The following is an 18,211-nucleotide window of genomic DNA, read 5'->3' as shown; positions in this document are numbered from 1 at the left end:
GTGAAGTAATCCAGGTAGCTGTGAAGGCCTCCCCATAGACAGAGGAGGTAATTAGTGGACTTCCCTCTACGAAGGAACACCTCTGTCCCCAGGGAGCGACGAGTAGTCTCCTTGCCCCCTCCCTTTCACACACGGCTGACTTCCGTAATGCTGAGTGTGGGGAGGTTCCGTCTTCTTTTTGCAGGGCCAGAGATCACCTAGAAGCCTTTTGCATAATTTCCCTGAGTGTTTCCTATATCAGGCTGCCAGGGAAAGTAGGGGTTTTGCTGGGAAGCCAATAGTAGTGACGGCCTCCAAATGGACAGGGGAGGAAATTACCGAACTTCCTCATACCAAGGAATAACTGTAACCCAGGTATCTGGGTGGAGGGTGGCAATACAATTCCCCCTCACATTCAGCCATGTTTGGAAGTATGATTGTGGGGATATTCTGTCTTTTGTCAGCAGCACCTGGGATTTCCTAGAAGCCATTGTCTTTCCTATCGTTTGTGTTTCCTAGGGTGAGTTGCCTGGGAATGTTGGGGGTGTGCTGGAAACCCAGGTAGCAGCGAGTGCCTTAAAATGCAAAGTGGAGGTAATTAGTGGACTTACCCTACTCTGGATAACTTCTGTCCTCAGGGATCTACAAGGAGAGCGCCTCGCCCACTCCCTTTCTCACACTGCCATGTTTTGGAATGCTGAGTGTGATGAGACTTCATCTTCCTTCGGCAGAACCTGGGATATCCTAGAAGTATTTTGCATGAATTCCCTGAGTGTTCACTAGGGCGGCCTACCAGAGAAATTAGGTTGTCAGGCAGGAAAGCAAATAGCAGTGAAAGCCACCCCATGAACAGTGGATGTATTTAGAGGAATTCTCCCTTCCATGAAACACCTCTGTCCCCAGGGAGCAATGAGGAGGTCTCCTTGTCCCCTCATTTTGCCCTTGGACGACTTCCGGAATGCTGAGTGTGGGGAGGTCCCGTCTTCTTTCTACAGTGTCTGGGATGGCCTAGAAGCTTTTTGTGTGACTGTTTTGAGTGTTTCATATGCTGGGCTGTCAGGGAAATTCGTGGGTTGTGCTGGAAACCCAAGTAGCAGCGATTCACTCCCCAAGAACTGTGGTGGTAATTAGCAGAATTACCCCTACAATGGAACAGTTGTGAACAGGGTAGATGCGTGGAGGATGGCTTGCCACCTCCCCAAAACACTCAGTCATGTTCCAGAATGCTAGTTGTGTGGAGGTTCTGTCTTCTATCAGCAGCTCCTGGGATCTCCTTGGAGCCCTCCTCGTGCTTTCCCTGAGAGTTTCCTAGGTCGGATTTGCCAGGGAAAGTTGGGGTTTGTGCTGGAAATTCAATAGCAGCGGCGGCCTCCCCATGAATTATGGAGAAAATTAGTGGAATTCCTCATATTAGCGAAAAACTGTGACCAAAAGTATCTGCGTGAAGTTTGGCAATCCACCTACACTTCACACTCAGACGGGTTTTGGAATTATGAGTGTGGGGATTTTCTGTCTTCTGTCAGCAGCACCTGGTATTTCCTAGAAGCCATTCACATAATTCCCTAAGTGTTTCCTAGGGTGAGTAGCCAGGGAAAGGCACTGGTGTGGCTGGAAACCCAGATAGTAGTGAGTACCTCCCCATGGACAGGAGAGGTAATTATTGGATTTCCCCTGAATATGGAAAAACTCTATCCCCAGGGAACTACAAGGAGGGCGCCTAGCCTCCTCTCTTTCACACACAGACGACATCCAAAATACTGAGTGTTGGGAGTCTCCAGGCTTCCTTCTGCAGCACCTAGTTTATCGTAGAAGAAATTTGCATGAATTCCCTTGGTGTTTCTTAAGACGGGCTGCCAGGGAGCATAGGGGGTAAGGCTGGAAAGCCAATAAAAATGAGTACCTCCCCATGGACATGGGAGGAACTTAGCGGACTTCCTCATAACAGGGAATACCTGTGACCCCAGTTAGATGCGTGGAATTCTGCTATCCACATCCCCCCCACACTGAGCCTTGTTCCAGAATTCTGAGATTGTGGAGGTTCCGTCTTCTGTCAACAGCAACTGGGATCACCTAGAAGGCATTCCCTTGCCTTCCCTAAGTGTTTACTAGGGCGGGCTGCCAGGGAAATGCTGAGATTGTGCTGGAAAACCAAGTAGAATTGAGCGCATCCCCATGGAATGGGGAGGTAAATAGCGGAATTCCCCCTACCAGGGAACACCTGCAACACCAGGTTGCTGCGTGTAATGAGGCTTCCACACATCCACCACACTCTCAGACTTGTTCTGGAATGCAGAGTTTGGGGAGGTTAAGTCATCTGTCAGCAGAGCCTGTGATCTTCAAGAGACATTCATGTGCCTTCACGGAGTGTTCTCTATGGCATGCTGCCAGGGAAATGCAGGGGTTGTGCTGGAAAGCCAAGTAGCAGTGAGAGCCTCCCCATAATGTGGGAGGAAATTAGCAGACTTCCCCTACCAGGGAAAACTTTTAAACCTGGTAATTTTGTGGAGGTGGTGTCATCCCCTGCTCCAAACTCACAGCCGTCATCCCGAATGCTGATTGTGGGGAGGTTCCCTCTTCTGTCATCAGTGCCTGGGATCTACTAGAAGCACTTTGCATTGCCTTCCCTGACTGTTAACTAGGGCTTGATGTCAGGGATATGTGGGGGTTGAGCTGCAAATCCAATAGCAGTGAGTGCCTCCCCATGGACAGGGGAGGAATTAAGCGGTCTTCCTCATACAAGGGAACACCTGTGACCCCAGTTAGCTAAGTGGAGTGTGGTAACCCAGCTCACAATCACACTCAAACGTCTTCTGGATTTCTGATTGTGGGGAGTATCCGTCTTATATCAGCAGCAACTGGGATCCCCTAGGAGCCTTTTGAGTGTGTTTGCTGAGTGTTTCTGGGCGGGCTGCCAGGGAAATTTGGGGGTTTGGCTGGAAAGCTAAGTAGAATTGAGGGCCTCCCTATTGACAGGGAGGTAATTAGCGAAATTCCCTCTACCACGGAACACCTTTGACCAAAGTTAGCTGTGTGGATGTTGGCATCTCACCTCCCACACACATTCAGCCGTGTTCTTAAATGCAGAGCGTGTGGAGATTATCATTTTGTCAGCAGGACCTGGGATCTTCTAAAAGTCCTTTGTGTGCCTACTCTGAGTGTTTACCTAGAGCGGGCTCTCACGGAAAGTTGGGGGCTGTGTGGGAATGCCAATTTGTATCGAGTGCCTCCAATTTTCACTGAGGTTATTAGCAGGAATTCCCCTTAACAGGGAACACTGTGTCCCAGGTACATGCGTGGAGGGTGGCTCATCACCTCCCCCAAACACCCAGCCATGCTCAAGAAAGCTGAGTGTTGGGAGGTTCCGTCTTTTTCAGCAGCAGCCAGGGATCTCCAATATTCCCTTCAATTCCATTATTTAAGTTATCCCAAGGGAAGGCTGAAAGACAAATACGAGCATTTTGCTGGAAAGCTGTGAAGCAGCAAGTGCCTGCACATGGCAGGAGAGGTAGATAGCAGAATTCCCCTTACCAGGCTACACCTTTGACATGAGGAATCTGCGTGTATCTCTGCTCACCTCCTCCCAAACACTCTCAGTCAAAATCTGGAATGCTGAGTGTTGTGAGGATTGCGTCATCTGTCAGCAGCGTCTGGGATGTCCTAGAAGCTCTACTCTTGCCTACCGTGAGATTACATATGGCGGGCTGCCAGGGAATTTCTGGGGGGTGTTGGAACTCGAAGTAGGTGTGAGTGCCTCCCTATGGAAGGAGAGGTATTTAGCGGAATTCCACATACCAGAGGAACACCTGTGAACCCCATGTACCTGCATGGAACATGGCTTAACAAGTCCCCACTATCTCAGACATTGATCCGGTTTGCTGAATGTCAGCAGTTTACTTCTTACATTCAGCAGCAACTGGGATCTCCTAGAAGTCAGTGTTTTGGTATCACACAGTGCTAAATATGGTGGGCTGCCAGGGACAAGCTAGGGTTGGTCTAGAAATCTAGGAAGAAGCGAGCGCCTCCCCTTGGACAGGGGAGGAAATTAGTGGACTTCCTCATACCAGGGAATACCTGTGACCCCACAGGAATCAACCTGCACTCACACTCAAACTTGTTCAGGAATTCTGAGTGTGGGGAGGTTCTGTCTTCTGTCAGGAAAGCCTGGGATCTCCTACAAGCCCTTCACGTGCTTTCCAACAGTGTTTCATAGGGTGGGCTTCCAGGGAAAGGCACAGGTTGTGCTGCAAAGTAAAGGAGAAGTGGGAGCCTCCCATTGGATTGGGGAGGAATGTTACCGGACTTCCCCCATCCAGGGAACCCTGTGAACCCAGGTGCTGTGTGGAAAGCTTCTCCCTACCTGCTGCACACACACAGCCATGTTCTTAAACGTCGAGTATGCGGATGTTGTCTTCTCTCAGCAGCACCTTCAATCTCCTAGAATTCCTTACAGTGTCTTTACTTAGTGTTTCAGAAGCGGGATAAAAGCAGAAGGCAGTGGTACTCCTGGAAAGCGAAGTAGCAGCGAGGGCCTCCTGATGGACTGAGGAGGTTATTAACGGAATTCCAGCTACCAGGGAACACTTGTGACACCAGGGAGCTGCATGGAGTGCAGCTCCCCATCTCTCCCAAACACTATGACTTGTTCCAGAATTCTGAGAGCAGGGAGGTTCCGTCATCGGTCAGCAGACACTGGGATCTCCTAGAAGCCATTCGCGTGCCTTCCCTGAGTTTTTTCTACGGCGGTCTGCCAGGGAAATTTGGGGGTTTTCTGGAAACTCAAGTAGCGATGAGTGACTCTCCATGAACTGGGAGGTAAATAGTGAAATTCCCCCTACCACGGAACACCTGTGAACCCAGCTAGATGCGTGGAGGTTGGTTCGCTACCTCCCCCAAACACTCAGTCATGTTCCGTAATGCTGAGTGTCGGGAGGTTCTGTCTTCTTTCAGTAACTCCGGGATCTCCTTGAAGCCCTTCTCGTGCCTTCCAAGAGTGTTTTCTAGGGTGGGTTGCCAGGGAAATGTGGGGTTGGGCTGGAAATTCAAGTAGTAGCGAGTGCTTTCCCATGGACAGGGGAGGTGTTTAGCGGACTTCTCCGTAATAGGGAACACGTGTAACCTCATGTAGCTGCATGCAGGGTGGCTCGCCACCTCCTAAACACTGTCAGCCATTATCCGGAATTCCAAGTTGGGAGGTTCTGTCTTATGTCAGCAAATCCTGGGATCTCCTCGAAGCCTTTTTCTTGACTTACCTTTGTAGTTCCCTAGTGCTGGCTGCAGGGAATGATGGGGGATTGGCTGGAAAGCCAAGTAGCAGTGAGTGTCTCCCTATGGACAGGGAGGTATTTAGAATGAATTCCCCATACCAGGGAACACCTGTGACCCCAGGTAACTGCGTGGATGGTGGCTTCCAACCTCCAGAACACACTCAGCCATGTTCCAGATTGCTGAGTGTGGAGAGGTTAAGTCTCCAGTCAGCAGTGCCTGGAATCTCCTAGAAGCCCTTTGCATGCCTTCCATAATTCCTTACTAGGTCAGCCTGCCAGGGAACTGTGGGTGTTGTCTGAAATGCCAAGTAGCAGTGAAGCCTCCCCATGGACATTATAGGTATTTAGCCAAGTTCCCCCTACCTGGGAACACCTGTGACCCCAGGTTGCTGAGAGGAGTGCAGCTCCTCAACACCCAACCCACTCAGATTTGTTCCTGGAATTCTGAGTGTGGGGAGGTTTCATCTTCTTTCAGCAGTGCCTGGGATCTCCTAGAAGGCAATCCCTTGCCTTCGCTGAGTGTTTATTAGGGCAGGCTGCCAGGGAAGTCCTGGGATTGTGCTAGAAAACCAAGTTGCATCAAGTGCATCCCCATGGACTGGGGAGATTATTAGCAGACTTCCCCCTACCAGGCTACTACCTAAGACCCCAGGGAACTGCGTGGTGTTCGTCTCTCTACCTCCCCAACACTCAGCAGTGTTCCGGGATACTGAGTGTGCAGAGGTTCCGTTTTCTGTCAGCAGCAAATGGGATCACCTATAAGCCCGTACTCTTTCTACCTTGAGTGTTTCAGAGGGTGGGCTGCCAGGGAAAGCGTGTGTAAGCCTGGAAATCCAACTAGCAGCGTGTGCCTCCACATGGACATGGTGAGGAATTTAGAGAATTTACCCCTATTATGTAACACCTTTGACCCTATGCAGCGGAGAGAATGGCGGCCACAACCTCCCCCACACACTCAGCTCTGTTCGGGAATGTTGAGTGTGGGAAGTTCTGTCTTCTGTCAGCAGAGACTTGGATCTCCTAGAAGCAATTTGCTTTACATCCATGATTGTTTACTAGGGCGGGTTGCCAGGGAAAGCTTGTCGTTTTTCTGGAAATCCAAGTAGCATCCTTTGCCTCACATTTGACAGGGGATGAGTTAGTGAAATTACCCGTATAAGGGAACACCTATAACCCAATGTAGCTTCGTGGATAGTGCCTCCCAACCTTCCCCACACACTAAGACGTGTTATGGTATACTGAGTGTGGGGAGGTTCCATCGTCTGTCAACAACAACATGGATCGTCTAGAAGCCCTTCCCGTATATTCCTTGATTATTTCCTAGGGTGGGCTACCAGGAAAATGTGGGGGATTTCCTGGAAAGCGAATTAGCAGCGAGTGCATCCCCATGTACAGTGGAGTAAATTAGCGGACTTCCTCCATCCAGGGAACACCTTTGCACCCAGGGACTGCGTTGAAACAGCTACCAACTTTCCCCACACCATCAGCCATGTTCTTAAAAGTCAAGTGTGCGGAGGTTGTCTTCCTTCTGCATCGCCTTTTATCTCCTGTAATCCCTTAATGTGTCTTTGCTTAGTGTTTTAAAAGGAGGGCTAAAAGACAAAGGCGGGGGTAATCCTGGAAAGCTAATTAGCAGTGATCTCCTCCCCATGGACTGAGGAGGGTATTAGTGGAATTCCAGCTACCAGGGAACACTTGTGACCCCAGGGATCTGTGTGGAATGCAGCTCCCCAACTCCCCAAAACACTCTGAATTGTTATGGAATTCTGAGTGTGGGAAGGTTCCATCTTCCATTCAGCAGAGACTGGGATCTCCTAGAAGACAGTCCTATTACTTTCCTGGGTTTTTCCTAGGGCGGGCTTCAACGGATATTCGGGGGTTTTGCAGGAAATCCAAGTAGAAGCGTGTGACTCCCCATGAACTGTTGGGGTAATTAGCGGTATTCCCCCTACCACGGAACACCTGTGATCCCATGTAGATGCGTGGAGGATGGCTCGACACCTCCCCAAAACACTCAGACGTGTTCCAGAATGCTGAGTGTGGGGAGGTTCTGAATTCAATCAGTAGCTCCCAGGATCTCCTTGAATGCCCTTCTCATGCATTCCATGATTGTTTACTAGGGCGTGTTGCCAGGGAAAAGTGGGTTTGGGCAGGATATTCAAGTAGTAGTGAGTGCCTTCCCATGGACAGGGGAGGTATTTAGCAGACTTCACCATAACAGGGAACACCTGTGACCTCGTGTAGCTGCGTGGAGGGCGTCTCAGCCAACTCCCAAACACTGTCAGCCATTATCCAGAATTCTGAGTTTGGGAGATTCTGTCATATGTCAGCAAATCCTGGGATCTCCTAGAAGCCCTTTGCGTGCATTCTCCTTTGTGTTTCCTAGGCTGGCTGCAGGGAAAGGCGGGGGATATGCTGAAAGCCAAGTAGCAGTGAGTGTCTCCCTATGGACAGGGAGGTATTTAGCTGACTTCCCCCTACCAGGGAACACTTGTGACCCCAAGAAACTGCGTGGAGTGCGGCTCACCACCTCCACCACAAACTCAGCCGTGTTCCAGATTTCTGAGTGTGGAGAGGTTAAGTCTTCTGTCAGCAGTGCCTGGAACCTTGTAGAAGCTCTTCATGAGCCTTCTGTAAGTCTTTACTAGTGCGGACTGCCAGTGAGCTGTGATTGTTGCTTGGAAAGCCAAATAGAAGTAGGGCCTCCCCTTGGACAGTGGAGGTAATTAGCGAAATTCCCCCTACCTGGGAACACCTGAGACCCCAGGTAAATATGTGGAGGGCGGCTCCTCAATACCCAACACACTCAGACTTTTTCTGGAATTCTGAGTGTGGGGAGGTTCCATCTTCTGTCAGTAGTGCCTGGGATCACCTAGAAGGCATTCCCTTGCCTTCCCTGTGTGTTTATTAGTGTGGGCTGCCAGGGAAATGCTGGGATTGTTCTGGAAATCCAAGTAGCAGTGAGTGCATCCCCATGGTCCGGGTAGGTAACTAGCGGACTTCCCCCTACCAGGCTACACATGTGACCCCTGTTAACTGCTTGGAGTGTGGCTACTCAATAACCTAAACACTCATACTTCTGGAATTCTGAGTGTTGGGAGGTTCCGTCTTCTCTCAGCAGAGACTACGATCACCTAGTAGCCCTTTCTGAGCCTTTCCTAAGTCTTCACTAGGCTGGGCTGTCAGAGAACTGTGGGGGTTGCCTGGAAAGCTAGTAGCATTGATGCCTCCCCATGAACAGTGGAAGTATTTAGTGAACTTCCCCCTACATGGGAACACTTGTGACCCCAGGTTGCTGAGTGGAGGGCGGCTCCTCAACACCCAACACACTCAGACTTGTTCTGGAATTCTGGGTATGGTGAGGTTCCGTCTTCTGTTAGCAGTGCCTGGGATCTCCTAGAAGGCATTACCCTTGCCTTCCCTGAGTGTTTACTACTGTGAGCTGCCAGAGAAAATCTGGGATTATTCTGGAAACCCAAGTAGATGCAAGTACTTCCCCATGGACTGGGGAGTTAATTAGCGGACTTCCTCCTACATGGCTTCACTTTGATGCCATGTAGCTGAGTTTATATTGACTCAGCTCCTCCCAAAATATCTCAGATGAATTCCAGAATGCTGATATTTGGGAGCTTCCATCATCTTTCAGCAGCACCAGAGATTTACTAGAAACTTCTCGAGATTTCCATGAGTTTTCTAATGGCGGGCTGCCAGGGAAATTCTGGTTTGGGCTGGAACACGAAGTAGCTGTGAGTGCCTCCCTATGGAGAGGAGAGTTATTTTGCAGAATTCCACATACCAGGGAGCACCTGTGACCCAATATATCCTGTGTGGAACACAGCTCTACAGCTCCCCTACACATTCGGACATGATCAGATTTGCTGAGTTTCAGGAGGTTACAACATTCAGTCAGCAGTGCCTGGGATCTCCAAGAAGACATTGTTGTGCTGTCCCTGAATGCTTCGTAGGGTGGTCTGCCTGAGATAAACTAGGGTTGGTCAAGAAATCCAGGTAGCTGCGAGTGCCTCCCCATAGACAGAGGAGGTAATTAGTGGGCTTCCCCCAACTATGTATAACTTCTGTCCCCTGGGATCTACAAGGAGATCACCTCGCACACTCCATTTCACACACGGCCAGGTTTTGGAATGCTGAGTGTGGTGAGACTCCATCTTCCTTCGGCAGAAACTGGGATATCCTAGAATTATTTTGCATGACTTCCCTGAGTGTTTCCTAGTGCGGCCTACCAGGTAAATTAGGTTGTCAGGCTGGAAAGCAAATAGCAGTGAGAGCCAACCCATGAACAGGGTAGGTAATTAGAGGAATTCCCCTACCATGAAACACCTCTGTCCCCAGGGAGCAATAAGGAGATCTCCTTGCCCCCTCATTTCGCCCATGGACGACTTCCGGAATGCTGAGTTTGGGGAGGTTCCGTCTTCCTTCTGCAGTGTCTGGGATCGCCTAGAAGCCTTTTGTGTGACTGTTTTGAGTGTTTCATATGCTGGGCTGTCAGGGAAATTCGTGGGTTGTGCTGGAAACCCAAGTAGCAGCGATTCACTCCCCAAGAACTGTGGTGGAAATTAGCAGAATTCCCTCTACCATGGAACACTTGTGAACCCGGGTAGATGCGTGGAGGTTGGCTCGCCACCTCCCAAAACACTCAGCCTTGTTTCAGAATGCTAGGTGTGTGGAGGTTCTTTCCACTATCAGCAGCTCCTGGGATCTCCTTGGATCCCTCCTCGTGCTTTCCTGAAAGTTTCCTAGGGTGGTGTGCCAGGGAAAGTTGGGGGATGTCATGAAAAGTCAGTAGCAGAGGCGGCCTCCCCATGAATTTGGAGAAAATTAGTTGACTTCCTCATATCAGGGAAAAACTGTGACCCCAAGTATCTGCGTGAAGGGTGGCAATCCAACTACCCCTCACACTCAGTCGTGTTTTGGAATTATGAGTGTGGGGATTTTCTGTCTTCTGTCAGAAGCACCTGGTATTTCCTAGAAGCCATTCACGTGAATTCCCTAAGTATTTCCTAGGGCGAGTAGCAAGGGAAAGGCGCTTGTGCGGTTGGAAACCCAGATAGTAGTGAGTGCCTCCCCATGGACAGGTGAAGTAATTATTGGATTTCCCCTTAATATGGAAAAACTTTGTCCCCAGGGAGCTACAAGGACGGCGCCTAGCCTCCTCCCTTTCACACACAGACGACATCCAGATTATTGAGTGTAGGGAGCCTCCGGCTGTTTTCTGCAGCACCTAGTTTATCGTAGAAGAATTTTGCATGAATTCCCTTGGTGTTTCTTAAGACGGGCTGCTAGGGAGCATAGTGGGTAAGGCTGGAAAGCCAATAAAATGAGTACCTCCCCATGGACATGGGAGGAACTTAGCGGACTTCCTCATACCAGGGAATACCTGTGACCCCAGTTAGCTGCGTTGAGGTCGACAATCCACATCCCCCTCACACAGAGCCGTGTTCCAGAATTCTGAGTGTGGGGAGGTTCCGTCTTCTGTCAACAGAAACTGGGATCACCTAGAAGGCATTCCCTTGCTTTCCCTAAGTGTTTACTAGGGCGGACTGCCAGGGAAATGCTGAGATTGTGCTGGAAAACCAAGTAGCAGTGAGTGCATCCCTATGGAATGGGGAGGTAAATAGCGAAATTCCCCCTACTAGGGAACATCTGCAACACCATGTTGCTACATGAAATGAGGCTCCCCACATCCACAACACTCTCAGACTTGTTCTGGAATGCAGAGTTTGGGGAGGTTAAGTCTTCTGTCAGCAGAACCTGGGATCTTCAAGAGACATTCATGTGCCTTCCCGGAGTGTTCTCTAAGGCATGCTGCAAGGGAAATGCAGGGGTTGTGCTGGAAAGCCAAGTAGCAGTGAGAGCCTCCAGAATAATTTGGGAGGAAATTAGCAGACTTCCCCTACCAGGGAAAAACTTTTAAACCAGGTAAGTTTGTGGAGGATTGTGTCATCCCCTGCTCCATACTCACAGCCGTCATCCCGAATGCTGATGGTGGGGAGGTTCCCTCTTCTGTCAGCAGTGCCTGGGATCTACTAGAAGCACTTTGCATGCCTTCCCTGACTGTTAACTAGGGCTTGATGTCAGGGATATGTGGGGGTTTTGCTGCAAATCCAATAGTAGGGGGTGCCTACCCATGGACAGGGGAAGAAATTAGCAGTCTTCCTCATACAAGGGAACACCTGTGACCCCAGTTAGCTATGTGGAGGGTGGTAACCCAGCTCACAATCACACTCAAATGTCTTCCGGTTTTCTGATTGTGGGGAGTATCCGTCTTATGTCAGCAGAAACTGGGATCTCCTAGGAGCCTTTTGAGTGTGTATGCTGAGTGTTATCTGGGGCGGGCTGCCAGGGAAATTTGGGGGTTTTGGGTGGAAACCTAAGAAGAAGTGAGCGCCTCCCTATTGACAGGGAGGTTATTAGCGAAATTCACTCTACCAGGGAACACTTTTGACCAGAGTTAGCTGTGTGGATGTTGGCATCCCACCTCCCACACACACAGCCGTGTTCTTAAATGCAGAGCGTGTGGAGATTATCTTTTGTCAACAGGACCTGGGATCTTCTAAAAGTCCTTTGTGTGCCTACTCTGAGTGTTTCCTAGGGCGGGCTCCCACGGAAAGATGGGGGATGTGTGGGAATGCCAATTAGTATCGAGTGCCTCCCAATGTTCACTGAGGTAATTAGCGGAATTCCCCTTACCAGGGAACACCTGATGTCCCAGGTACCTGCGTGGAGGGTGGCTCATCACATCCCCCAAACACTCAGCCATGCTCAAGAAAGCTGAGTGTTAGGAGGTTTCGTCTTTATCATCAGCGCCAGGGATCTCCAATTAATCCCTTCATTTGCATAAATTAAGTTTTCCCTAGGGAAGACTGAAAGACAAAGGCGAGCATTTGACTGTAAGCTGTGAAGCAGCAAGTGCCTGCACATGGCAGGTGAGGTAGTTAGCAGAATTACCCCTTACCAGGCTACACCTTTGACATGAGTTAACTGCGTGTATCTCGGCTCACCTCCTCCCTCACACTCTCAGTCGAAATCATGGAATGCTGAGTGTTGTGAGGTTGCGTCATCTGTAAGCAGCGTCTGGGATGTCCTAGAAGGACTACTCTTGCCTACCGTGAGATTTCCTTATGGCGGGCTGCCAGGGAAATGCTGGGGGTGTGCTGGAATTCGAAGTAGGTTTGAATGCCTCCCTATGGACTGAGAGATATGTAGCGGAATTCCACATTCCAGGGAACACCTGTGACCCCATAGTACCTACATGGAACATGGCTTAAAAAGTCCCCACACACTCAGACATGATCCGGTTTGCTGAATGTCAGCAGTTTACTTCTTCATTCAGCAGCAACTGGGATCTCCTAGAAAATATTACCGTGGTATCACAGAGTGCTAATTATGGTGGCTGCCAAGGGACAAGCTAGGGTAGGTCTTGAAATCTAGGAAGAAGCGAGCGCCTCCCCTTGGACAGGGGAGGAAATTAGTGTTCTTCCTCATACCAGGGAATACCTGTGACCCCACAGTAAACAACCTACACTTCACACTCAAACTTGTTCATGAATTCTGAGTGTGGGGAAGTTCTGTCTTCTGTCAGGAAAGCCTGGGATCTCCTACAAGCCCTTCACGTGATTTCCAACAGTGTATCATAGGGTGGGCTTCCAGGGAAAGGCACAGGTTGCGCTGCAAGTAAAGGAGTAGTTGGAGCCTTCCATTGGATTGGGGAGGAAGTTACAGGACTTCCCCCATCCAGGGAACACCTGTGACCACAGGCACTGTGTGGAAAGCTTCTCCCCACCTGCTGCACATACACAGCCATGTTCTTAAACTTCGAGTATGCGGAGGTTGTCTTCTCTCAGCAGCATCTTCAATCTCCTAGAATTCCTTACAGTGTCTTTACTTAGTGTTTCAGAAGCGGGATAATTCAGAAGGCTGTGGCACTCCTGGAAAGCGAAGTAGAAGCGAGGGCTTCCCGATGGACTGAGGAGGTTTTTAAAGGATTCCAGCTACCAGGGAACACTTGTGACACCAGGGAGCTGCATGGAGGGCAGCTCCCCATCTCTCACAAACACTATGACTAGTTCCAGAATTCTGAGAGCGGGGAGGTTCCGTCATCGCTTCAGCAGACACTGGGATTTCTTAGAAGCCATTAGCCTGCCTTCTCTGAGTTTTATCTACGGCGGCTGCCAGGGAACTTTGGGGGTTGTTCTGGAAACTCAAGTAGCGATGGGTGACTCCCCATGAACTGACAGGTAATTAGTGGATTTCCCCCTACAACGGAACACCTGTGAACGCAGGTAGATGCGTGGAGTTTGGTTCGCTACCTCCCCCAAACACTCAGTCATGTTCCGTAATGCTGAGTGTCGGGAGGATCTGTCTTCTTTCAGTAACTCCGGGATCTCCTTGAGCGCTATTCTTGACTTCCATGAGTGTTTCCTAGGGTGGGTTGTCAGGGAAATTTGGGGCTGGGCTGGAAATTCAAGTATTAGCGAGTGCCTTCCCATGGACAAGGAATTTTTTAGTGGAATTCTTCGTAATAGGGAACAAGTGTGACCTCATATAGCTGCATGCAGGGTGGCTCGCCACCTCCTAAAAACTGTCAGCCATTATTCGGAATTCCAAGTTTGGGAGGTTCTGTCTTATGTCAGCAAATCCTGGGATCTCCTAGAAGCCTTTTTCGTGCCTTCACTTTGTGTTCCCTAGTGCTGGCTGCAGGGAAAGATGGGGGATTTGCTGGAAAGCCAAGTAGCAGTGAGAGTCTCCCTATGGACAGGGAGGTATTTAGATGAATTCCCAGTAACAGGAAACACCTGTGACCCCAGGTAACTGCATGGATGGCGGCTTCCAATCTCCAGCACACACTCAGCCATGTTCCAGATTGCTGAGTGTGGAGAGGTTAAGTCTCCAGTCAGCAGTGCCTTGAATCTCCTAGAAGCCATTAGCATGCCTTCCATAATTCTTTACTAGGTCAGCCTGCCAGAGATCTGTGAGTGTTACCAGGAAAGCCAAGTAGCAGTGAAGCCTCCCCATGGACATTATAGGAAGTTAGCCAAGTTCCTACTCCCTGGGAACATTTGTGACCCCAGGTTGCTGAGTGGAGAGCAGCTCTTCAACACCCAAAACACTCAGATTTGTTCTGGAATTCTGAGTGTGGGGAGGTTTCATCTTCATTCAGCAGTGCCTGGGAACTCCTAGAAGAATATCCCTTGCCTTCACTGAGGGTTTACTAGGGCAGTCTGCCAGGGAAATACTGGGATTGTGCTAGAAATCCAAGTTGCATCAAGTGCATCCCCATGGAATGTGGAGATAATTAGCGGAATTCCCCCTACCAGGCTACACCTAAGACCACAGGGTAGTGCATGGTGGTCGTCTCTCCAAATCCCCCACACACTCAGCAGTGTTCCGGGATACTGAGTTTGCAGAGGATCCGTCTTCTGTCATCAGCAAATGGGATCTCCTATAAGCCCTTACTCTTTAAACCCTGAGTGATACAGAGGGTGGGCTGCCAGGATAAAGCGTGTGTAAGGCTGGAAATCCAACTAGCAGCGTGTGCCTCCACATGGACAGGGGAGGAATTCAGAGAATTTACCCCTATTATGTAACACCTGTGACCCGATGCACCGGAGAGAATGGCGGCCACCACCTCCCCCACACACTCAGCTCTGTTCGGGAATGTTGAGTGTGGGAAGTTCTGTCTTCTGTCAGCAGAGACTTGGATCTCCTAGGAGCACTGAGCTTTATATCCATGATTGTTTACTAGGGTGGGATGCTACGGAAAGCTGGTCGTATTTCTGGAAACCCAAGTAGCAGCCTGTGCCTCCATTTTGACAGGGGATGAAGTTAGTGGAATCACCCGTATAATGGAACACCTTTAACCCAATGTAGCTGCGTGGATAGTGCCTCCCCACCTCCCACACACACTAAGACGTGTTATGGTATACTGAGTGTGGGGAGGTTCCATCTTCTGTCAACAAAAACATGGATCGCCTAGAAGCCCTTCCTGTATATTCCTTGATTATTTCATAGGGTGGGCTACCAGGAAAATGTGGGGGTTTTCTTGGAATGCGAATTAGCAGCGACTGCCTCCTCATGTACAGGGGAGAAAATTAGCGGACTTCCTCCATTCAGGGAACACCTGTGACTCCAGGTACTGCGTTGAAAGCAGCACCCCACCTGCCCCACACAATCAGCAATGTTCTTAAATGTCAAGTGTGCTGAGGTTGTCTTCCTTCAGGAGCACCTTTATTCTTCTATAATCTCTTAATGTGTCTTTGCTTAGTGTTTTAAAAAGAGGGCTAAAAGACAAAGGCGGGCGTTATCCTGGAAAGCTAAGTAGCAACGAGTGCCTCCCCATGGACTGGGGAATGAATTATTGGAATTCCAGCTACCAGGGAACACTTGTGACCCCAGGGAACTTTGTGGAATGCAGCTCCGCATCTCCCCAAAACACTCTGACTTTTTATGGTATCCTGAGTGTGGGGAGGCTCCATCTTCCATCAGCAGAGGCTGGGATCTCCTAGAAACCAGTCGTATTACTTTCCTGATTTTTTCATTGGGCGGGCTTCAAGGAAATTCGGGGGTTTTGCTGGAAATCCAAGTAGAATCGTGTGCCTCCCCATGAAATGTGGGGGTAATTAGCGGTATTTCCCCTACCACGGAACACTTGTGATCCCAGGTAGATGCGTGGAGGATGGCTCGACAACTCCCCCAAACACTCAGTCATGTTCCAGAATGCTGAGTGTGGGGAGGTTGTGAATTCAATCAATATTTCCCAGAATCACCTTGAAGCCCTTCTCGTGCATTCCATGAGTGTTTACTAGGGCGGGTTGCTAGGGAAATGTGGGGTTGGGCTGGAAATTCAAGTAGTAGCGAGTGCCTTCCCATGGACAGGGGAGGTATTTAGCAGACTTCACCATAACAGGGATCACGTGTGACCTCTTGTAGCTGCGTGGAGGGCGTCTCGCCAATTCACAAACACTGTCAGCCATTATCCAGAATACTGAGTTTGGGAGATTCTGTCATATGTCCGCAAATCCTGGGATCTCCTAGAAGCCATTTCCGTGCTTTCCCTTTGTGTTTCCTAGGCTGGCTGCATGGAAAGGCTGGGATATGCTGAAAGCCAAGTAGCAGTGTGTGTTTCCCTATGTACAGGGAGGTATTTAGCTGACTTCCCACTACCAGGGAACACTTGTGACCCCAAGTAACTGCGTGGAGTGCGGCTCACCACCTCCACCACAAACTCAGCCGTGTTCCAGTTTTCTGAGTGTGGAGAGGTTAAGTCTTCTGTCAGCAGTGCCTGTAACATTGTAGAAGCTCTTCATGAGCCTTCTGTAATTCTTTACTAGTGCAGACTGCCAGTGAGCTGTGGTTGTTTCTTGGAAAGCCAAATAGCAGTAATGCCTCCCCTTGGACAGTGGAGGTAATTAGCGAACTTGCCCCTAACTGGGAACACCTGAGATCCCAGGTAACTATCTGGAGGGCGGCTCCTCAAAACCCAAAACACTCAGACTTTTTCTGGATTTCTGAGTGTGGGGAGGTTCCATCTTCTGTCAGTAGTGCCTTGGATCTCCTAGAAGGCATTTCCTTCATTCACTGTGTGTTTATTTGTGTGGGCTGCCAGGGAAATGCTGGGAATTTTCTGGAAATCCAAGTAGCTGAGAGTGCATCCCCATGGTCTGGGTAGGTAACTAGTGGACTTCCACCTACCAGGCTACAATTTGACCCCAGGTAACTGCATGGAATTTGGCTACTCAATACCCTATACACTAAGACTTCTGGAATTCTGAGTGTAGTGATGTTCCGTCTTCCATCAGCAGAGACTTCGATCACCTAGAAGCCCTTCCTGTGCCTTTCCTAAATCTTCACTAGGGTGGGCTGCCAGAGAACTGTGGGTGTTGCTTGGAAAGCAAGGAGCAGTGAAGCCTCAGCATTAAAATTGGAAGTATTTAGTGAACTTCCCCCTACATGGGAACACCTGTGACCACAGGTTGCTGAGTGTAGGGCGGCTCCTCATCACCCAACACACTCAGAATTGTTCTTGAATTCTGGCTATGGTGAGGTTCCGTCTTCTTTTAGCAGTGCCTGGGATTTCCTAGAAGGCATTCCCTTGCCGTCCCTGAGTTTTATCTAAGGCGGGCTGCCAAGGAAATTTGGGGGTTGTTCTGGAAACTCAAGTAGTGATGAGTGACTCCCCATGAACTGACAGGTAATTAGTGGATTTCCCCTTACAACGGAACACCTGTGAGCCCAGGTAGATGCGTGGAGTTTGGTTCGCTACCTCCCCCAATCACTGAGTTATGTTCCATTATGCTGAGTGTCGGGAGGATCTGTCTTCTTTCAGTAACTCCGGGATCTCCTTGAAGCACTTCTTGTGCCTTCCATGAGTGTTTCCTAGGGTGAGTTGTCAGGGAAATTTGGGGCTGGGCTGGAAATTCAAGTAGTAGCTAGTGCCTTCCCATGGACAGGGGAGATTTTTAGTGGAATTCTCCGTAATAGGGAACACGTGTGACCTCATGTAGCTGCATGCAGGGTGGCTAGAAACCTCCTAATCACTGTCAGCCATTATCAGGAATTCCAATTTTGGGAGGTTCTGTCTTATGTCAGCAAATCCTGGGATCCCCTTGAAGCCTATTTCGTGCCTTCACTTTGTGTTCCCTAGTGCTGGCTGCAGGGAAAGATGGGGGATTTGCTGGAAAGCCAAGTAGCAGTGAGAGTCTCCCTATGGACAGGGAGGTAGTTAGATGAATTCCCAGTAACAGGGAACACCTGTGACCCCAGGAAACTGCATGGATGGCGGCTTCCAAAATCCAGAACACACTCAGCCATGTTCCAGATTGCTGAGTGTGGAGAGGTTAAGTCTCCAGTCAGCAGTGCCTGGAATCTCCTAGAAGCCCTTAACATGCCTTCCATAATTCTTTACTAGGTCAGCCTGCCAGAGATCTGTGGGTGTTACCAGGAAAGCCAAG

This window comes from Camelus ferus, chromosome 36, assembly GCF_009834535.1.
Source record: "Camelus ferus isolate YT-003-E chromosome 36, BCGSAC_Cfer_1.0, whole genome shotgun sequence".
Lineage (NCBI taxonomy): Eukaryota > Metazoa > Chordata > Mammalia > Artiodactyla > Camelidae > Camelus > Camelus ferus.
This window is presented reverse-complemented; position numbering follows the sequence as displayed.